General features: G+C 41.8%; 2 pseudogenes; both read left to right on the top strand.

Annotated features, from left to right (window-relative positions):
• LOC116272082 overlaps positions 1–355 on the top strand; it is a 1,435-nt pseudogene extending 1,080 nt beyond the window's left edge.
• Positions 356–20,931: 20,576 nt separating this feature from the next.
• Positions 20,932–22,943, top strand: LOC110742142 (annotated as a pseudogene).
• Positions 22,944–23,873: the final 930 nt, after the last annotated feature.

Genomic DNA, 23,873 nt, shown 5'->3' on the forward strand with positions numbered 1-23,873 from the left:
GATTCTGCGTTCTCCAGGGGACAAGCAGATGCCTGCTGCTGGGATGCGGAGTCTTCTGCAGAGTTCCGCTGAGAGTCGTCAGAGTCGTCCTGAAGGGGAGGACTCCCCGTCTCCTCTCCAGATTCCTGAGAGTCCTCCTGAGGGCGACGACTCCCAGTCTCCTCTCCAGAATCCTGAGAGTCCTCCTGAGGGGGAGGACTCCCTGTCTCCTCTCCAGATTTCTCAGAGCCCTCCTGAGGGTGAGGACATCCAGTCTCCTCTCCAGAATCCTGCGAGCTCCTTTTTCTCCTCCACTTTATTTGATGACCATTATATCAGCATTTGCTCTGATAGTACTCAATGTACTGTTGAGTAGTTATCCCCAGTCTACTATTAAAAGTCAAGTGAGCCCTTACTTCCCCTACACTTTAAAACGGTAGTCGTGTCCAGAGTACACCTGAGAGTTCTCATATCAGGAATTTGGTAAGGTTTTCTCTACAATCTAAAGAATAAGTTTCAAAACAAGTGGGGAGGTGAGACTCCAGATGGAGGCTTTGAGTAAAAAGGCCTCTGAGTTAAGGCAGTTTTGGGGTTTGGGAAACTGCAGGTGCTTCTTTGGTTGCTGATTGTTATGAAGCCGGGTGGTGGCAGGGCCCAGATTCTCAGAAGGTGATGGAAAAGCATGGAATGGAAAACTACTTGAGCCGTTGGCTCTGGGTGGAGGAAGAAGCAGAGAGGAGTCTCCACATGGGGAAGTCACGGAAGGTGTCCTGTGGCTCTGTCACTGGGGAGCGTGAACACAGTGCAAGGACTAGGTGGTTGATCCCCATCATCTGCAAGGGTTTCCTGAGAAATGTGGTGAGAATTCCTTGATGTGGTGCTCAGAAGCCTCCAGGCTGACACTCATTTGCCAGGCCTGGGAGAGCCCAAGCCCATTCCATTGACAGTAGTTTTAATTGGGTTCTTTTGAATGTAATGTGGACAAGTCTAAGCAATGTGTAGATTTTTAGTGTAGCTTAAATAAAACTAGCGGTTTGGATGTATGATCAGTGGGGAATGTGAAAAGGAGTTCGTCCTTAACTCAAAATCTATAGTCATTGAGTTGCATTCAGCTGTGAAAGCCTCTCCTTACTTGAATGATACAATATATCCTTTTAGAAAGAAAATGTCCTGAGTTATTCTTATGAAGCCAAACTTTTGGTTCAGTTCATATTCTATGACATATTCAGCTAGATGTTCTGTGAGTCGTTTTGCATAACAAAAGAAGAGCTGAATTTTTCTCAAAAGACAGTGGTAGACTTTGGGGTTGTAATCAACTGCCCTTTATTAAAATTCCAAGGTATACCAAGCTCTCTGCCAGGTGTTTTGCCCACAGTGTATACATTCCAGCAATTCTACAGAACAGGGATTTCCAAACCATTTTACAAACAAAAAAGCCGAGGTTTATAGCTCGTGACAGATACCCCACGATCACATGATCATCACATGATTAGAAAGTGACTGGGCTGGGACTTGAGTTCTGAATTCATCAAGACCCACACTGTCCCCACTCCTCTCAGCCTGAGCATAGTCTTCTTCCTGTTATGTCACTTCTCTTCACACTTCCTAATGTCTCTCAGATATCAGGCAAACCCGCCCCCAATATTTCAATAGAGGTTCTTTCTATTTTCCCTAAGTGTCGGCCGGTCTGAGAAATAAAGAGGAAGAGTACAAAGAGAGGAATTTTATATCTGGGCCACCAGGGGTGACATCACATATCGGTAGGTCCATGATGCCCACCGGAGCCACAAAACTAGCAAGTTTTTATTAGGGATTTCAAAAGGGGAGGGGGTGTATGAACAGGGAGTAGGTCACAAAGATCACATGCTTCAAAGGGCAAAAAGGTGAACAAGGGTCAAATGCTTCTGAGGAAACAGGGCAAGGACAAAATTAGGAACTCCTGATAAGGGTCTATGTTCAGCTGTGCACATATTGTCTTGATAAACATCTTAACAGAAAGCAGGGTTCCAGAGCAGAGAACTAGTCTGACCTCAAATTTAACCAGGGTGGGGTTTTTTTCCCCACCCTAGTAAGCCTGAGGGTATTGCAGGAGACCAGGGCGTATCTCAGTCCTTATTCCAAACGCATAGGACAGACACTCCCAGAGCAGCCATTTATAGACCTCCCCCAAGGAATGCAGTTCTTTCCCAGAGTATTAAATATCAATATTCCTTGGTAGGAAAAGAATTTAGTGATATCTTTCCTACTTGCACTTTAGCAATATCTCTCCTAATTGCACATCCGTTTATAGGCTCTCAGCAAGAAGAAAAATATGGCTCTTTTTTCCTGACCCCACAGGCAGTCAGACCTTATGGTTGTCTTCCCTTGTTCCCTAAAATTGCTATTATTCTGTTCTTTTCCAAGGTGCACTGATTTCATATTGTTCAAACACACGTTTTATTATCAATTTGTACAGTTAATGCAATCATAACAGTGGCCCTGAGGTGACGTACATCCTCAGCTTATGAAGATAACAGGATTAACAGATTAAAGTAAGACAGGTGTAAGAAATTTTAAGAGTATTATTAGGGAAGTGATAAACGCCCATGAAATCTTCACAATTTATGTTCCTTTGCCGCGGCTCCAGCTGGTCCCTCCGTTCGGGGTCCCTGACTTCCCACAACATTCAGATAACATAAAAAGGAAACCTGTGAAAATATTTAGATAGGCCTAGAGAAGAAAGGTGACAATGAGAATCAATACAATTCAGGAATGGTTTTAGGCTTTCTTTACTGAAATTCTTTCGTTATGAGCCCTAGGTTTCTTGAGAGCTGACTGTGTCTGGGTGCCAGTACTTTTGTCCAGCCCCAGGCCTTTCCCACATTACAGCACCCTCCATTTGATCTCCCCTGGGTGCTCTATTGTGCAACTCTGGAACCTGGCCTGCCAACTTCTCACTATGTCTCCCACCCTGAAGGCTGTGCCCAGCCCTCAGTGCAAGAGCCCAGAGACATCTGCCCATCCCCTGACATAGAGCACTGTGTGTCCCTGGAGAAGTTCCCTGACTGATTCATCCCTCCCCCTGGCTTCTCTGTGATAATGGCCCTTCAATGTGAATATTCATTTTGGATAGTGGCATTTCCATATCTAGGCTGGGTATCTTCAACACACTGCTACCGTATTTCCACATACGCTGCAGAGTAAAATCTGATTTGCCACATAACACATGGATTTTAGGGATGCAATCCTAAGGTCAGACACAGCCTATTTGAAATCTTCCTAATATTTGATACTTGTAGTTAGTATGATTTTAATGCGATGCATTATTTGAAACAGGGCACTGAACACAAACAGAGATGAATAAGCTTTTGTAGATGATCAAATACCAATCTATCCTTCATAAACTTTGTAGATGAGGAAAGGCTATATACATCCCTTTGTAAATGATCTACAAGAAGGTGAATTTCTAATAAAACAAAACCATAATGAAATCTTGAAGACTGCCTAGGAGGTAACAAGGGTACTTTGGGGGACATGCCAGCTCTGATGAGAAATAAACAATAGTTAAACATCCTTCCACTGTCTCTCGTGTGTGTACCTGCTCCACTGGAAAATCTTGACTTGCAGTGAGCCACAGGCACATGTATAGCTCTTCAGCAATGTTCCATCACATGGAGGGTAGCAGAGGCTCACAGGGCAGGTTATTTATCATACACCAAATATATGAGAGAATTCTCAGACTAAAGAAATCATATAGGTTATTAAAGGACAGTGCCAAGTGATACTGAGGAAGTAAGGTTGATCCTCTCTGTGAAGACTTACAGAATTGTTTTAAAACTGGATGTAATCCTGTATTTGAAACCACCAGTCACCTCGTAGGTGCAAGAAAAAGCTGGAAGATTTCAAGGCTATGCAGACATTCCCAGAAACAATCCCAAGCAATGAAGAGACTTCCTGTCATCAATTATAATAATTGCTTTTCATTGAGCACCATAATAACATATGGGAGAGACGACAAGCACCCGTCTCCATCTTGTCTAGCTCGCCTTCCTGGCTGGTTCATTTGTAGTTAGACAGAAGCCAGTGCATCACTCCCATGCTTCCGTTTCTGTTCAGCGCTTAACATTTGTTGTGATGTGGAGCTACAAGGTGAAAGCAGCTTGGATTCCTGGCTTAGGTGAAAGCCAGGACCCGCTGTGGATTAGCTTATTATACCATCACAGAATACCACAAACTGGGTGACTTTAACAATAGAATTGTATTTTCTCACACTTCTGGAGGCTAAATATCTAAGATCAAGATGTTAGCCAGTTCGATTTCCTCCCTGGCCTCTATGTGGTTTGCTGGTGGCAAGAATTCTCAGTGAATTCTTCCATGGTTGTTCCTTGGTCTGTGTGTCTGTATCTTAATCTGCTCTTCTTATGAGGACACCAGTCATATTGAATATGATCCTCACCGTAAGAGCTCATTTTACCTTAGTTGCCTCTTCAACGCTCTGTCTCCAAATACAGCGAAATCCTGCAGTCCTGGGGTTTGAGACTTGGATATATGAACTTGGAAAGAGGGGTGCAATTCAGCCCACAACACCCTGCCAACTTAAATCAGAATTTATGTGCACAAAAATAAACTTGTGTTAAGCCATTTAACTTTCAGGGAATTTTTTCTGTTCCATCAGCTTACTGTTACTTAATGTGACTACTGGAGTGCTCCTCTTCCTTTTCTTAGGGTTACTTCAATATTTTACTCAAAAGTAAATAGTGCACATATTTTTCTTGCAAAAATTCTAAAAATACATAGAAATTGCATTGTTTTCTTTACAAAGTTCCTCTAAAACTCAGCCTCCTACTCAGAAGTTCCCACAAGTAACAATGTGGCCGTGTAAATTTTAAAATATGATTTTTGATTTCTGCCTTTCATAAACATTATATACACATGTATGTACATATACACACACATGTGTAATGATATAATGATATGCATATAGATCTGCCACTTACCTTTGCCACTATTATAGGTTCAATTGCCTGTTCTGCAAAATTCTACATTGTGGCATTGATTTTGAGATAGGATTATTTCAAAGACGATCATGTTAAAATGAGGTTATTAATGCTGGCCTTAATGGAAGTCACTATAAAAAGGGGATATTTGTACATAGAGATATGAGTAGAGAGATGACAATGTGAGTAGACACGGAGGGAAGACAGCTAGGTACAAGGCACGGAGAGAAGCCTGGAAAACATCCCGCAATCACAGCCCTCATAAGGAATCAATCTTGTGTACACCTTGCTCTTGGGCTACCAGATTCCAAAACTGTGAGACAGTGAATTTCTGTTGTTTTGTCATCCAGGTTGCAGTACTTTGCTATTGCAACCCTGACATGCCATGATACTCACTTATTAAAATGTACCCAGCATCTTTCCATGACAGCACATAGAGATCTGCCTTACTTTGGCAACTTCTCCCGAGAATGCCAATTTATTTCTGTACAATAACAGACTGGACCTACCTCCTCCTGATGAACACATATTTGCTTTTTCTTTGTGGCTAAAATTAATACAAATATAATCAACATATTTGAGCATAAATTCTGGGACAAATGCATAAAATTCCTTATAAGGAATACATATCAATGTGGAAGTTGAGTAGAAACGAACAGGGTATGAATTATTTTATACCTTTTAAAATGTTACTTTTTCTCCCAAAGCTTTCACCAATTAATTTCCCTACACATTTGTTTATGTGGAAATGATTCAGTTGTTGTCAAACATATTTTATCAGAATTTTAAACCTTATTCAAACCTATGGCTGAAAACCCTAGGTGAGTTTGGGTTTGGTAATGACTTTTTTAGATGCATCACCAAAATTTTGGTCAAACTTATAGGTGCAAACCCTAGTTGACCTTGAGTTTGGTGGTGACTTTGTCAGATGCAACCTCAAAAGTGCCAACATCTAAGAAAAGAGATATAAATTGCACTTCATTAAAATTAACAACTTCTACTCTAAAAGACTGCTAAGAGAAAAGACAAGCCAGAGACTGGCATAAACGTTCTGTGACACACATATCTGATAAAAGATATATATTTAAATATGCACAAAATGCCAAAACCCAATCATAAGAAAACCAAAACCCCAATTTAAAATGGACAAAAAATTCTAAGCAGTTACCCCACCAAAGGATATATAAGAAAATTAAGTAATCATAAACAACTATTCAATTTCTCTTATGGTTTTGCTCTGTGTCCCCACCGAAATCTCAACTCAAATTTTAATCTCCACATGTCAAGGAAGGCAGGTGATTGGATCATGGGGGCAGTTTCCCCCATGCTCTTCCCCTTGTAGTGAGTGAGTTCTCACGAGATCTGATGAGTTTATACGTTTTGAAGTTCATCCTTCCTGTTTCTTCCTCCTGCCAGCTTGTGAAAAAGGTACCTGCTTCCCCTTCACCTTCCGCCATGATCATAAGTTTCCTAAAGCCTCCCCCAGCCGTGTGGAACTGGGAGTCAACTCAACCTCTTTTTTAAAATAAATTATTCAGTCTCAGGCATTTCCTTATAGCCGTGTGAAAACAGAATAATATAATGTCATATATGATTAGAGAATCACAAATTGAAACAACTAAGATACAACACTACAGACCCAGAAGAATGGCTGAAACCCAAAACACTGAACCAACAAATGTTCACACATGTGTTGAGGAACAGGAACTTTCAATCATTGTTAGTGAGACAGACCTGAAGGAATCGTGAAAGCCTATTGCTAAGTGAAAGGAGAAAATATAAAAATGTGACATAATATATGATTCCCATCATACGATATTCTGGAACAGGCAAGATGAATACACTAAAAATATTAGTGGTTTCCAAGGGCTGAGGGGTTGGAGTTGAGGAATGGGGGATTGATCAATAGGTGGAGTACACAGGAGATTTAGGATGGTGAAAGAATTCTGTATGATACTGTAATGATGAATACTTGCCATTTCACACTTATCAAAACCTATAGCATCCGCAGTGTTGAGTGAGTCCTGATGTAAACTGTGGACTTGAGTTAATAAATAGGTATCAATACAGATCCATCACTTGTAGCAAACATGCTATAATAATACAAATTGTAAATAATAGGAGACACTGTGTGTGTGTGTGTGTGTGTGTACGCGTGAGGCAGGGCAGGGAGAGTAGTGTAGATATGGGAAACTGTAATTTTGACGAAGTTTTCTCTCTGTATTTTTGGATTAGCAATGCTCTAAAAATGAAGCCTATTATTTTTTTAAAACATACAAATAATTTGAACAGACACAGTATCAAACAGTATACGCTTATTGGAAAGAGGTAGGTAATGTCATTTGTCATTAGGGAGATGCAAACAAAAACCAAAGAAGATTCCAATACACACTTATTACAATGGCTAAAATCCAACAATCTAAAAATATCAAATGTAAGAGAGGATATGGAACAACAGGAGTTCTCATTCCTTGCTAGTTGTGATGAAAACTGATACAGCTGCACTGTTAAATCAGTATTTTCTGCACTTCTTCCTATGACATGGTGAAAGCTAAAACTATAGGAACTGAAAGCAGAACGTAGTTGTCAGGGCCTTTGCAGAAGTGCAGTGACTGACCTCAAATGGGATGCACGGGAGAATTTTAGGTTGATGAAACTGGTCATTATGATACTCAGGTGGTACATATGGGCCTCCATGCATTTGCCAAAATACATGTAACTTCACATAATAGTTACATTTGATGTGTGGTTTGAAAATTTTTCTGAACTTTTATCTTAGAAGTGCACGTTTGTTGCCTAGGTAAACTTTGTCATGGGGGTTTCTTGTACAGATTATTTCATCACCCATCTAATCCCAGTACCCATTCATTATTTTTCCTGATCCTCTCCTTCCTCCCACTCTCCACCCTCTGAAAGGCCCCAGTGTGTGTTGCTCCCATCTGTGTGTCCATGTGTTCTTCTCTCTAGCTCCCACTAATAAGTGAGAACATGTAGTATTTAGTTTTCTGTTACTGTGTTAGTTTGCTAAGAATAATGACCTCTAGCTGCATCCATGCCATGGATGGGGTTTTTTCTTCAGGTAGCAATAACAAAGAAGCCTTTAACCTCATCTAGGTGAGAGATAATATTAACATCACACACAGCAGTAGTAATGGAGATCGAAAAATTGGAAGGATTTGGAATAAATTTTAGAGGTTGAAGGAAAAAAGTTGCCATTGGATTGGATTTGGGATAAGACAAAGGGAGAAATCAAGCACAAAAGTATAAATTGTGTGTGCCACCTTTGATGTTAACAAATATCAAATGAAGACATACTTTGGTTTTTCCATTTTTTGACAGCCTTCATGTGTATTTTGTAACCTCTCTTACACACACTCAAATGATTCTGATTCCCTGAAATCTGGGAATGCCCTCCCCTCCTTCAACCTGGCATCCAACAATTCTACATTCATGGCACCTGTGGTAAACCTCCACTGGCAGTGCAGCATCTTCATTGAAGGCTGAATCTAACTGAGAAATAGGAACTGAAGGTGAGTCATTTGGGGCATGTTTGGAGAAGGGCTGTGTTCACTCCTTTAAAAGGCCCCTGACACTCCCCACTGATTCAATCCCAAGAACGTTAGTCCCTCTCTCTTCTGGAAGGGAGACTTATTTCCAATACCAGGAGGTAAAAGGATAGGCTGCCGTCTTCTTTTTACCATCCATAACTAATGCTCCCTTCTTGGGACCTCAGAAGAAAAGCTCCATGAGGATAATTCCCAAGGACACGGGAACGAGAAATAGAATTTACCCACCAGGTCCCTCCCAGTCTGGGAGAAGAGCTTCCTTGTCTGTGGGTTTCCACCTTGAGCGCTGAGGTTTGATGATCCACCAATCCTGGCTATGAGCAGAGGCCCACTGCCCCTGCGACACAGAGACAAAGCTAAGGAAGGAGGTCAGCTCATGAACAGCTGAGTTGATCCTGACCATAGTGGGTGCAGAGCACCCCATTCCTCAGGGTAATCTCTGGCAAAGCCACAATCACGTTGTTTGGAATCTCAGGACTCATGAATCCTCCTGAGAGTACTGTCAGGAGTAAGAGCAGCTGAACAGAAGTATGTGGAGCTCTTATCCATGTGGAGAGGGAGGTAGGCCTCTACTCCTATCATGTGAGCAACCTGGCACTGCCACTAAGTTAGTAAAGTGTTTGTGGACCTGGTCAGGGTGTCTGTCATCAGCACAGCAGCCTCCGTCATGACTTTCTAGAATAGAACTGCTCAGGTTGTATTTCTTGAATCCCCAGAGTTCCAGAGGGCAGCAGGTGGATGGGTCAAGTAAGAGGAGGAATAAATCCATCATGGTCCCAGGTAGCCTTCCCCCAGCTACTATTGAGATCTAAGTTCTACTCTCAAAAAGCAAAGGCTTATGAAAGCAGCTAGGGCTTCTATGGCTGAGACAAGGGGGTGAGAGGACATGACATTTTCTCTGTTGCTCTTTGACTTGTATCATCTTGCTCCTCTTGTTACTGAGGTGACCATTGACCCCAGCATATTTCAGTTCTTTCAACTCCAGCCTTACTGATGCTCTAATTTACTCATAATGGTGACTCACTAAGAGATAATCTATACAAAGACTTATTTATTATTCTGTGCATTTCTGTGTTTTTGAAGTTTTTATAATAAACATTTTTAAAGTAGGTATTAAATAGCCCTGTAATGGCATATTTGGATAATACGAAAAAGGGTTCCACTTACATTAAATTGTTTATATGGATATTTAGTTGTTCCACTGATACTTATTTCAATAAGACAGTCTCCAGCTCTAAAGCTGCAACACTTTTTAATCAATTAAGCTTGCATTCATATACTTTGTTGGTTTTGTTTTTCAGGACTTTCCATTCAGTTCCATTGGTCTCTCTGTTAATCCCTGCACCCAAATTTCAAACTCTTCATTACAATAGTTTCTTTGTAATTCTTACTATCTGGTAGATGAATTGCTCTTCTTCAAGAGTGTGCTGTCTATGCTTGGCAATTTGCATGTCTTTATATTTTAGAATCAGGTGATTCACAGATGCCTTCATGTCCAAAGAAATGATAGGTTAGATGTTGTATTTTCTTTATTTTCATATTCATTGTTGCTGCAGAAAAACAAAGTTTATTTTTCCTGGGTTGATTTTATACCTAAGAAGTTTATATATTTTCATCTATTAATAAGCTGGGCCATTCCGCTGTTGCTGGTGGTATGCGCATTTGAGCATAGACTCTGCTGCTGCTGCCCCAGTGAAGCACTTTAGACAGCAACTCCCAGCAGAGTGTTGTGGTCGGCGGACAAGAAACACCTCGGTGTCTCTAGCAGAGCAGCTGCTTTACATCACAGGGACAGAGAACAATGATGTGGGCCTGGTACCAGTCCCCAAAGGTGGAGCACACAGTCCAAGAGTACTGACCTGAGCTTTTGCCCCCTAACAACTTCCGGAAATGAAGCCTCTTGACAAATCCCACTACCGTCAAACCCTCAAGGGCATCAGCGAGTATAAAATAATATAAAACCTATTCAAAGTAAAGAAACTTCAAATAGCAAAGGAACATCAGCCCACACAGATAAGAAAGAACGAGCACAAGAACTCTAGCAACTCCAGAAACCAGAGCCTCTTCTTCCCTCCTCACTACCACTCTAGTTCTGCAGCAATGGTTCTAAAGTAGGGTGAAAATGGCTACGATGAGAGACAGAGTTTAGCATCTGGATGGACACAGATCATTGAGATTCAGGAGAAAGTCAAAACCAAATCCAAGGAATCTAAGGAATCCAATAAAATGACAGAAACATGAAAGATGGAATCACCATTTTAAGAAGGAACCAAGCGAAGAGGTAAGGCCAAAAAACTCACTGAAGAAATCTCATAATGTAATTAAAAGTATTAACAACAGAATAGACCCAGCAGAGGAAAAATCTCTGAGCCTGAAAACCAGTTCTCTGAATCAACTCAGTCAGAAAAAACTATATAGAAAAAATAATAAAAAATAACGCCTCAAACCTCCAAGAAATTTGAGATTATGTAGTAAGACCAATCCTGCAACACATTGGCATCCCTAAAAGACAGGGAGAAAGAACAAGCAACTTGGAAAACAAATTTGAGGGTATCATTCACAAAAATTACTCCACCCCTGTTGGATGGTCAACATTCAAATTCAGGAAATCCAGAGAATCTCTGTGAGATACTATACAAGACAACCATCCCCAAGTCACATAATCATCATATTCTCCAATGTCAAGATGAAAGAAAAAATATTAAAGGCAGCTAGAGAGGAGGAACAGGTCACCAACAAAAGGAACGTCATCAGAGTGGACATCAAGGTGGATAAATGTCAGGTGATATTGATCCTGGTAAATATCAACACTATTCTCTGAGTAAATAATCATTTACATAGTACTTGCATATGCTTATGGGTTACATGAGGTATTTTGATATAGGCTTGCTATGTGTAATAATCACATCAGGGTAAATGGGTGAACCACCAGCATAGACATTTATCCTTTGTGTTTCAAACAATCCAATTACACTCTTTTAGTTATTTCAGAAAGTACAATTAAATCATTTTGACTATGGTCACTCTGTTGTGATAGCTAATACTAGGTCTTATTGATTCTCTCTAACAGTTTTTTATAAACATTAGCCATCCTCACTTCTCCCCCAGCACCCCTCTACATTTCTCAGCCTCAGGTAACCATCCTTCTACATTCTGTCTCCATGAACTCCATTGTTTTGATTTTTAGCTTCTACAAGTAAGCGAGAACATATGAAATTTGTCTTTCTGTGCCTGGCTTATTTCACTTACCATAATGACCTCCAGTGCCACCCATGCTGATGCAAATGACAGGGTCTCATTGCTTTTATGGATGAATAGTACTCCATTGTGTATATGTGATACAATTTGTTTATCCGGTCATCTGCTGATGGACACTTAGGTTGCTTTACAATCTTGGCTATTGTTAATCATGCTGCAGTGAACATGGTTGTGCAGGTAGCACTTCAGTGTACTGATTTCCTTCATTTTGGGTAAATACCGAGGAGTGGGGTTACTGGATAGTATGGTAGTATTGTTTTCATTTTTGGAAGAGTCTCCAGGCTGTTCTCCATAGTGGTTTTACCAATGTGCATTCCCACCAACAGTATAAACAAACTGTGATACACCTATACAATGGATTACTATGCAGCCATAAAAAGAAAAGGCCTGCCAGACATGGAAAGACAGAGATGAACAAAAAAAGTGTGTTGCTAAGGGAAAGAAGTTAATCTGATACCTTGTTTCTGATTACTCCTATTTCAGTTATCCAAGCTCTGGTGTTCTTTTTATGTTAAGATTTCTGGCCGGGTGCAGTGGCTCATGCCTGTAATCCCAACACTTTGGGAGGCTGAGGCAGGCGGATCACCAGAGGTCAGGACTTCAAGACCAGCCTGTTCAACATTGTGAAACCCCGTCTCTACTCAAACTACCAAAAAAAAAAAAAAAAAAGATTAGCCAGGTATGGTGGTGGGCGTCTGTAATCGCAGCTACTCAGGAGGCTGAGGCACAAGAATCTCCTGAACCCGGGAGGCGGAGGTTGTAGTGAGCCAAGATCGCGCCACTATACTCCAGCCTGGGTGATAGAGCGAGACTCCATCTCAAAAAAAATAATAATAAAATAAAACATAAATTAAAGATAAAAGATTCCTGCATGACAAGGTTGGATTGATCCAATAACATCAATTTTATTTGATACACTTCCATTCTCACATCGATTTTTTTGTTTGTGCACCTCCCCGATGAAAATGCATAGGTTGTAACGTAATCCCCAATATTTGGCATTTTCGTTATGGCAAGCCAAACTGACTACCACACTCCTCTACATTCTCTGACTCTCTTTCTGGTACTCTCACGAGAAATTGGGCTTCTAGTACATTCCACTATGCCATCCACCTACTTTTTATGGGTTTGCCTCCCTGGCTAAATAGTGAGAGCATATAAAGAGAAAAATAACAGAGAGGTTTTCTCCCATATTTTTGGAACAAAGATCTTCTTGACAGAAGGAAGGATGTTCCTCTCTCAGAATTTTGATGCCTGACCAGCTGTGGCTGGTGCTCTCATTGGAAGATTACACCTTCAAGAATGGCGCTGGCTTGCCTGGAGGCCAACCTTGAAGAAGAAAGGAATTTCTCATGTTCTCTTTGTCTTTTAGGAATCTCCTATCCTATTTCTTCAAACACAAAGGGTTTTCTAGAAAAAAATGCAAACATAAATTGACATTGATCACTTTCTGTCTCTATATCCTGTGCAATTCTTCAGTTTTATATGCCTTGAAGTCCAGGCTGGAAGACTGAGAAGGAAAAAAGTAAAGGAAACTAATCACCCTATCAAAATATTACTTTGAATTCTAGTTTCCTTCCCTAATTCTCCTGCTTCTATTTACCAGTTTTACAAAAAAAAATTTGCTTTAGAATAGTTTTAGATTCACAGAAAATTTACAAAATAATAACTCCAAGATCCAGATGTTGGCTGGTTTGATTTCTTCTCTGGTCTCTCTGTAGCTTGCGGATGGCCACTTTCTCACTGAATTCTTGCATGATTGTTCCTTGGTCTGTGTGTCTGTATCTTAATCTGCACTTCTTATGAGGACACCTGTCATACTGAATATGAACCTAACCTTAATACCTCATTTTACCTTAATTATGTCTTTAAAATTTCTATCTTCAAATACAGTCACATTCTGGGATACTGGGCTTTACAACTTGGATATATGAATTTTTGGGGTGAGTCACAATTCAGCCCATAACACCCTGCCAACTAAAATCAGAATTTCTGTGCCAAAAAATAAACTTGTTGTGTTAAGTCATGTAAATTTCAAGGATTTTTTTTCTTGGTGTTCCATGAGCTTACTGATACTTTATCTTCCCACTGGACTGCTCCTCATGCTTTTCTTAGGCTTATTTCAATACTTTACTTACAAATGAATACTGCATATATTTCTGTTGCAAAAATTTTAAAAATAAGTAGAAATCACAATTCTCCCCTTTGGAAACTTCTTCCAAAATTCAGCCACCTATTCAGAAGTTTCCACAATTAACCATGTGGTGTTTACATTTAAAAGCTGATTTAGAATTTTGAGAAAGATAGGTGTGGTTTTTAAATATAATTTATATGTATATGAGCATGTGTGTGTGTTTATAACTAAACATGGGTAATAATATACGTATAGGTCTGCCACTTCCTTTTCCACTATTATAGGTTCAGTTGCATCCCCACTAAAATCTTGTGTTGAAATTTACATGTGGCATTATTTGGAGATGGGATTATCTCAGAGGCAAGTAAGTTAAAATGTGGTTATTAAAGAAGAGCTGGTATTATTCCAACTGAAACCATTCCAAAAAAAATTGAAAAGGAGGAACATCTCCCTAACTCATTCTATGAGGCCAACACCATCCTCATACCAAAACCCGGCAGACACAAACAAAAAAAGAGAAAACTTCAGGCCAATATCTTTAATAAACATTGATGCAAAAATTCTCATCAAAATGCTGTCAAATCATATCCAGCAGCACATCAAAAAGCTTATCCACCAGGATCAAGTAGGCTTGATTTCTGGGATGCGAGGTTGGTTCAACATATACAAATGAACAAATGTGATTTATCAAATAAACAGAAATAAAGATAAAAACCACATCATTTTCTCAATTGATGCAAAAAAAGCTTTTGATAAAATTTAACATTTTTTCTTATTAAAAACTCTCAATAAATTAGGTGTTGAGGGAACATACTTTAAAATGATAAGAGCCATATATGACAAACTCACAGCCAATATTATACTGGATGGACAAAAGCTGGAAGTATTCTTCTTGAAAATTAGCACAAGACAAGGATGCCCTCCTTCACCACTCTTATTCAACATAGTATTGGGAGTTCTGACCAGGGCACTCAGGCAAAATAAATAAATAAAGCATATTCAAATAGGAAGAGAGGAAGTCAAACAATCTTTGTTTGCAGATGACATGATCATATATCTAGAAAACCCCATTGTCTCATGTCAAAAGCTTCTTATGCTGATAAACAACTTCAGCAAAGTCTCAGGATATAAAATCAATGTACGGAAATCACTAGGAGTCCTATACACCAACAACAGGCAAACTGAGCACCAAATCATGAATGAACTTTCATTCCTAATTGCCACAAAAGGAATAATATAGCTAGGAATACAACTAACAAGGGAAGTGAAGTATCTCTGCAAGGAGAAAGACAAATCTCTGCTCAAATAAACCAGGGGTGACACAAGAAAATGGAAAAACATTCCATCCGAATGGATAGGAAGAATCAGTATGGTGAAAATGGCCATACAGACCAAAGCAATTTATAGATTCAATGCTATTCCCACTAAACTTTCACTGACATTCTTCACACAACTAGAAACAAAAATCTATTTTGAAATTCGTATGTAACCAAAAAAGAGCCCAAATAGCCAAGGCCATCCTGAACAAACAAACAAACAAAAAAAAGCTGGAGGCATCATGCTACCTGACTTCAAACTATATTACAAGGCTACAGTAACCAAACAGCATGGTACTGGTACAAGGACTGACACATAGACCAGTGGAAAAACAATAGAGAATCCAGAAATAAGACCGCACACCTAAAACCATCTGATCTTTGACAAACGTGACAAAAACAAGCAATTGGTAAAGGACTCCCTATTTAATAACCGGTGATGGAAGAACTGGCTAGACCTAAGCAGAAAATTGAAACTACACCCCTTACTTACACCACATACAAAAATAACTCAAGGTGGATTAAATACTTCAATGTGAAACCCAAAACTATAAAAACTTTAGAAAAAACCTAGGCAATACCATTCAGGACATACACATGGGAGAAAATTTCATGACATATATGCTAAACATAGTTTCAACAAAAGCAAGCATTGACAAACAGGATGTGTTTAAAGTAAAGAACTTCTGCAGAGCAAGAGAAACTATCAACAGAGTAAACAGACAACCCAGAGAATGGGAGAAAATTTTTGTAATCTGTGCATCTGATGAAGATCTATATCCAGCATCTATAAACAATTTAAACAAATTTAAATGAAAAAAAAAAAAAAAACCACTAAAAGGTGGGCAAAGGACATGCACAGACACTTTCCAAAAGAGGACATACATGCTGCCAAGAAGCATATGAAAAAAGCTCAACATCACTGATCACTAGAGAAATGCCAATCAAAACTACAGTGAGACACCACCTCACACCAGACAGAATGGCTACTATTAAAATGTCAAAAAATAAGTGATCATGGTGAGGCTGTGGAGAAAAAGGAATATTTTTACTCTGTTGGTGGGAGTGTCAATTAGTTCAACCCTTATGGAAAATAGTCTGTCAAATTCTCAAAGACCTAGAGACAGAAATAGCATTCAGCTGAGCCAGCAAACCCATTACTGGGCATATATTTAAAGGAGTATAAATGGTTCTATTATTAAGACATATGCAAGTGTATGTTCAATGAGGCACTATTCACAATAGCAAAGACATGGAATCAACTGAAATGCCCATCAATGATAGACTGGATAAAGAAAAGGTGGTATATATACACCGTGGAATACTATGCAGCCAGGAAAAGGAATGAGATCAGGTGTTTTGCAGGAAAATAGATGAAGCTGGAGGCCATTATCCTTGGCAAAGTAACAGAGGAGCAGAAAACCAAATGTCAAATGTTCTCATTTATAAGTGGGAGCTAAACCTTGAGAACACATGGACACATAGAGGGGAACAATGCACACTAAGGCCTACCAGAGGGCAGAGGGTGGGAGGAGGGAGAGGGTCAGGAAAAATAACTAATGGATATTGGCTTAATACCTGGGTGATGAAATAATATATATAACAAACTTTCATGACACACATTTACATACGTAAAAAGGCTGCACATCCTGCACATGTACCATGAACTTAAACTAAGAGTTTAAAAAAATGTGGTTATTAATGCTGGCCCTAATCCCATATGATGGGAGTCATTATAAAAAGGGGAAATTTGGACACCGTGCTATGAGTAGAGGGATGACCATGTGAACATACATGGAGTGAAGACAGCCATCTACAAGGCAGGGAGAGAGCCTGGAAAGCATCCTGCCCTCACAGCCCTCAGCAGGAACCAACCTTGTGTACACTTTGCTCTTGGACCACCAGACTCCAAAACTGTGAGAAAGTCACAAAACTCTGCAAATCCAATCATGAGAAAAAAGAAAACCAAATATAAAATGGGCAAGATAATCTGAAAAGATATGCCAGCAAAAACATATACAAATGGAAAATAAGCACATAACACTGTCGAATGTCCTATGTCATTACAGATATGCAAATTAAAACAACTAGGAGATAGCACTCGACCCCCAGGAGAATGGCTGAATTCCCAAACACTGCAACATCAAATGTCAACATGCATGTTGAGCAACAGGAACTTTCAGTCGTTGTTTGGGATAGACCTGGAGGTATCATGAAAGCCTATTGCTAAGTGAAAGAAGAAAATTCTAAAAGGGCTACATAATGTACGATTTCAATCATACCATATTCTGAAACAGGCAACAAAGAATACACTAAAAATATTACTGGTTTCCAGGGGCTGAGTGTTGGGGTTGGTGCACAGGGGATTGATAATTAGGTGGAACACAGAGGAGATCCAGGATGGTAAAACAATCTGTGTAATACTATAATGATGAATACTTGCCGTTACACCATTATCAAAATATATAGTATCCTCAGCGTTAAGAGTGAGTCCTGACGTAAACCATGGACTTAATAATGAGGTAATACAAGTTCATCAGTTGTAGCAAACATGTCATCATAATACAAAATATAAATCAAAAGAGACACTTTGTGTGTGTGTGCAGCAAGCAGGGCAGGGTGGGTGGTGTAGATATGTAGGAACTCTAATTCTGATGAGGTTTTCTCTTTGTATTTTTGGATTAGCAATGCTCTAAAAATGAAGTTTATTCATCTATAAAAAGATGCAAATGATTTGAATAGATACTTTATTAAGGGGGTATACCAATGGGAAAAAAAGCACATGAAAAGACAACAAATTTCATATGTCATTAGGGAGATGCAAACAAAAACCAAAGAAGATTCCAATACATGCTTATGAGAATGGCTAAAACCTGAAAATCTAAAATACTAAATGTAAGAGAGGATATAGAATAACAGAAATTCTCATTCCTTGATAGTTGTGATAAAAAAAAAGAGTACAAGGCCGGGCGCGGTGGCTCAAGCCTGTAATCCCAGCACTTTGGGAGGCCGAGAGACAGGGATCGAGGTCAGGAGATCGAGACCATCAGCTAACTCACGTTGAAACCCACGTCTCTACTAAAATACAAAACCTTGGTAGTGGTAGGCGCCATGATCAAGCACTGGGAGGCTGAGGCCGAGAGAATGGCGCGTGAACCCGGGGCGGGCTTGCAGTGAGCTGGGATCACAGCCGCTACCTCCAGCCTAGGCGACAGAAGCGGGAACTAAATGCCAAAAATTACAGAGCACACTTTTAAAGTCAGTATCTCTTATAAAACCTAAGTCATATGACAAATTGGAAAAGTTAAAACTCCAGGAACTAAAAACAGAAGAGAGTTGCTAGTGTAGCAGGATGAGCCGCAGACAAAACCTCTCAGATACCGAGTTGTAGAAGGAAGGGCTTTAGTCAGCTGGGAGCATCGGCAAGCTACTGCCTTAAAATCCCAGCTCCCCCAGTGCACAATTTCTGCCCCTTTTAAGGGTTCATAACACTAAAGATTTCACATGAAAGCGTCGTGATTGAGCAAGCAGGGGGTACGTGACAGGGGCTGCATGCACCGGTGGTCAGAGAGAAAGAGAACAGGGCAGGAAGTTTCACAGTGTCCTATACAATGTCTGGAATCTATGAATAACATCGGTTTCTCAGTTATGAGTTGATTTTTAACTACTGGGTTTAGGCCAGGCAGGCCCAGGCCTGGTTTCGGGTCTGGCACCGGGCTGCCTGTTTTTGGTTTTACTTCCTTGTTTTTTTCTTAAAATAGGTACTGAGTATAAAACCATATAAAACAATATGAGAGGGTCTCTCTCTTTCCTCACTAGGAGCTGAGTAGAGTGCAGTGATTCACTTAAAACGGGATGCACAGGAGAATTTTAGGCAGGTGGAACTGGTCAGTATGATACTTGGTTGGTAGATATGGGAGTACATACATTTTCCAAAACACATATAACTTCACATTCTAGTTAAATCTGATGTGTGTATTTAAAATGATAATCACATATTGATTTTTAAAAGGAACACCGGGGCCTATCACGGGGAGGGGGGAGGGGAGAGGGATGGCATTGGGAGTTATACCTGATGTAAATGACGAGTTGATGGGTGCTGACGAGTTGATGGGTGCAGCACACCAACATGGCACAAGTATACATATGTAACAAACCTGCACGTTATGCACATGTACCCTAGAACTTAAAGTATAATAAAAAATAAATAAATAAATAAATAAATAAAAATAAAAGGAACATGGGCTGCTGAAAAGACAACGGTTTTTTCAGGAACAAGGATAGGAAAAGAAGCAACAATAAGGAAGCCTTTAACATAGGCTATGGGAGAGATGATGCTAACTTCACACTCAGCAGTAGTTAAAGTGGAAACATTTGGAATGCATTTTAGCGGCTGAAGGAACAAATGTTGCTGTCTGGACAGGAGAGGGAGGGAGTGGAGGCCCCCTAAGAACTAATACCTTGAGGGAGACTGAGGGGCCTTCCTACCCCATTTCAGACAGGGGCAGTGGAGCCCTGCGTTGGGCATGGGAGGTCTTATACCACTGTGGGTGGATGGGATTCTCCCTCTCTTCTACCTTGCAGGTCTCAGGGATGGGAGGGGCTTATTCGGGGGTGAAAGACTCAGATGCACAGGGTCAGGCTTCCCAGGCAGTATTAGGAGTCCAGGCACAGCCTCTCAGGAAGGCAGGAAGGGAACACCCACGACTGGTAGTGCTCCCGGTCCTGTCCCTCTGCCTGCTGCCAGCTCTGGAGGAGCCCATCAGGGTCCCCAGATTTACAACTTTCTGACTTCCACTTTGGGAGTCAGCTAGAGGGGAGATTATCTTTGAGGAGAGCAGCTTCCGTTAAGCAGAGGGAGAAGCCCCAGGACTGGCCAATAATCAAGAAGAGAATTCTGTGGAAGGACGATGACCTCCCACCAGGGAGGGGACGCCGAGGCTGCAAAGAGACACTCCTTGCTGTCAGCCCTGGAAAAAGGGGCAGGTGGAGGGTGTCAAGGACTGGGGAGGTGAGAAGGTAGAGGTCAGCAAAGCTTAGGGAGTGAGCAGGAAGGGGTGGAGGGCGACCAGAAAGTGGTCAGGAAAGGATGGAAGGAGACTGACACGTGGGGGTTGGCTCCTCCGCAGAGAGGAGGCCCCACCCCTCGCTGCCCCTGCTGTCAGCTCTGGTCAAGCCCGGCAGGGTTCCTGGATGTGCTTTCCCGACTTGCACCTTGGGAGTCTGAAGGACCTGAGGCACTTTGTGAGGAGGCTCGTCTCAGTTTAGCAGAGACAAGTCTTAGACCTGGCCAATCCTCAAGGTAAGGGCCCTGAGGAAGAACTGAGGGACCTCCCACCACAGAGAGAAGAAACCCTGGCAGGTGTGCTGCCCCTGCCGTCGAACCTGTAGGTCCCAGACAGGAAAATGGCTGCCGAGGGCTGAGGGGTCCTCATGATAGAAGAAGGGAGGAGGTGCCGGCCCTCTAGGGAATAAATAGGAAGACTTTGAGGGAGACTCGGGGAACTCCCACCTCAGAGGACAGATTCCCGGAGATTCCCACCCTGCTCCTCATATCAACCCCCTTAGAGCTCCCCAGTCAGCTCAGGCTGAGCCGCAGCCCTCTCATTTCTAGGTGAGAGGTGGAGGGGAGGGGGGGGGGCTTGGTCTGGGAGTCCTGTGGCAAGTCAGCAGGGGAACTGCTTCTGGTTGGCAGAGGGAAGACTCCCAGACTCTGCTGGGGACAAGAGTGAGGACTGAGGAGTCACATGTGCACCAGAACAGGCGTGAGGCTATCCCGACCGCCCCTGTGGGAGAGTGCTGGGAGGCGGCTGCCACCTCACCACCTCCCACTGCTCTCAGGGATGTGGAGTTTGCTCTGGGGTTTTGCCTCAGACCAGCAGAGTGGTGGGGGTCTGGCCCTGTCTGAGAAGCTGTGAGGTTGCTCATTAAATTCTGAGGGGGCCAAGCAGCCCAGAACTATGGAGCTCTGCGATTCTGGCCAGCCCAGGCTGTCAGCCCTGGGAGGTCCAAGGCTCTGCTTGCAGCCTTTAGCCTGAGGGGCTCCCTCACTTCCTCTTGCAGGTGCTCCAGGAACCAAGATGTGAAGACCTGGGTCTCAGTTGCACTTCCTAAAGTCAGCAGAGCAGGGGAGGCCCAGGAAGCGCCAGGAGTCAAGGTGAGTGCACACCCTGACTTTGTTACAAAGGCTCTACCCCCATAAACAGAGGAGACTCCTCAGCACCGAGCCGTAACCACCTACTGTCATTCCTGGTGCCTCAGGCTCTGCCTGCCAACTATGCCCTGAGGTGCTTTCTCATATCCTCTTACAGTTGCCCAGGGGACAATCTCTCTAGGAAGACAGCCAACCTGTGAGGCCCTAGAACACCACCTTAAGAGAAGAGGAGCTGTAAGTCTGCCTTTGGCTGAGCCATCATGGGTGAGTTTATCAGCTGAGGTCACTCAGTGTCACTCTCTTCCACAGGCCTGTTGGATCCCATCATCCATATCCCTGTTGATACGTTTACCTGTTGCTCCTGAAGAAGTCGTTATGCCTCTCTTTCCAAGTGTTCTGTTCCCCAACTTTGAGGAAGACTCCCAGTACCCAGTTGTGATAGAGGATTGGACAGATGCATAGGATCCCACAGATGAGGAAGAGGAGGAAGCCTCCATTTCCTCTTCCACTTTCTACTTAGTATTTTCCTCCTCTTCCTCCTCCTCATCCTCTTCTCTGATTCTTGGTAGTCCTGAGGAGGACGAGGTACACTCTGCTGGGATGTCAAGTCTTCTCCAGAGCACTCCCAAGAGTCCTCCACAGGGTCCTTCCCAATGTCCTCCCCAGAATCCTCTGAGCTCCTGCTCCTCTTCTGTTTCATGAAGCCCAATGAATGAAGAGTCCAGCAGCCAAAAAGAGGAGGATGCCAGTACCTGTCCTGGCCTGCCAGAGAGTGAGTTCTTTTTCACATATACACTAGATGAAAAGGTGGCCGAGTTCCTGCTCCTCAAATATCAAACAAAGGAGCCTATAACAGAGTCAGAGATGCTGACGGTTGTCATCACCAAGTACAAAGACTACTTTCCTATGATACTCGAGAAAGCCGGTGAGTTCATAAAGCTGCTTTTTGGCCTTGCCCTGATAGAAGTGGGCCCTGACCACTTCTATGTGTCTGCAAACACAGTAGACCACACCGATGAGGGTAGTGATGACAAGGGCAGGTCCAAGAACTGCCTCCTGATTCTTATTCTGAGAATGATCTTCATAAAGGGCAGCTGTGCCTCTGAGGAGGTCATCTGGGAACTGCTGAAGGCAATAGGGGTGTATGCTGGGAGGGAGCACTTCGTCTATGGGGAACCCAGGGAGCTCCTCATTAAAGTTTGGGTACAGGAACATTACTTGGAGTATCGGTAGGTGCCCAACAGTTCTCCTCCACGTTATGAATTCCTGTGGGGTCCAAGAACCCATTCAGAAAGCACCAAGCAGAAAGTACTAGAGTTTTTGGCCAAGCTAAACAATAGTATCCCTATTTCCTTTCCATCCTGGTACAAAGATGCTTTGAAAGATGTGGAAGAGAGAGCCCAGGCCATAATTTCCACCACAGATGATGCCACTGCCATGCCCAGTGCAAGCTTCAGTTTCATGTCCAGCAACTTCTCCTGTCCTGAGAGAAGTCTAGGATAGTTTCTTCCCTTTGTGTTTGAAGAAGGCAGTTGAGGTTCTACATAGTGGAGGGCCCAGGTGGGGCTGGAGATAAAACAGTGTTCTCTGCATTTCTGTTTCATGTGGGTGGTTTATATATTTACCTGTTTTTCTTTTGGTTATTTTCAAGTGCTTTTACTTTAGTAGCAGGTTTAATTGGTTTCAGAATCTTAGTTTATGAATAGTACTTACACACGTCTTGTCATTTATCTGACTTAAAAGTAAGAATTTTATATTTTGTTAAAAAATTGGGAAAACCTTCTCTCTTATTTTGTGATCTGTAACAGGATAGTGTGGTATTATAATAGGAATTTTCTTTAAAATGTGAAAGTACTCTGCAGTTCAGTAGTTGAACAAAATAAAGGATGGCTAATATTTGCATCTCCTCATATCCTTTATTCTCTTGCTCTTAAAAATTAAATATGTATACCTTGCCTGGCTTGGCATATTCAAAAAAGTAGCAGAAATTAATTCTGAATACAAGAAAGCCTCACTGACTCCTTTATTTGCTGAACATTATTTAAGCATATGCTTTGGGAAGGCACTCTTCATAGTAGGGATAGTGTGAAAAGCATGACTTACCCCTACTCATAAAACAGGAGATTATTGGAGCAGAAGCCATATCAAGAAGGTGGTAAGGTGTTCTTTACAATTTAAAGAACAACTTAAAAAAGGACTGGGGAGGTTAGACTCCCATGTGAGCCTTCGAGTATAAAGGTCCTGAGCTAAGGCAGCTTGGGATTTTGGAAAACTGCAGGTGCTTCTGTGGGAGCTGATTGTTATGAAGCTGGGTGTTGGCAACAATGGGACTCTCAGAAGGTGAGAGAAAATCCTGCAATGGAAAACTGCTCTGAGCAGTTCCTTCTGGGTGGAGGATGAGGCAGAGAGGAGTCTCCACATAGGGAAGTAATGGAAGGTGTCCTGCAGCTCTCTAACTGGTGAGCTTGAACACAGTACAAGAACTAGGTG

This window comes from Papio anubis, chromosome X (genome assembly GCF_008728515.1).
Source record: "Papio anubis isolate 15944 chromosome X, Panubis1.0, whole genome shotgun sequence".
Classification (NCBI taxonomy): Eukaryota; Metazoa; Chordata; class Mammalia; order Primates; family Cercopithecidae; genus Papio; species Papio anubis.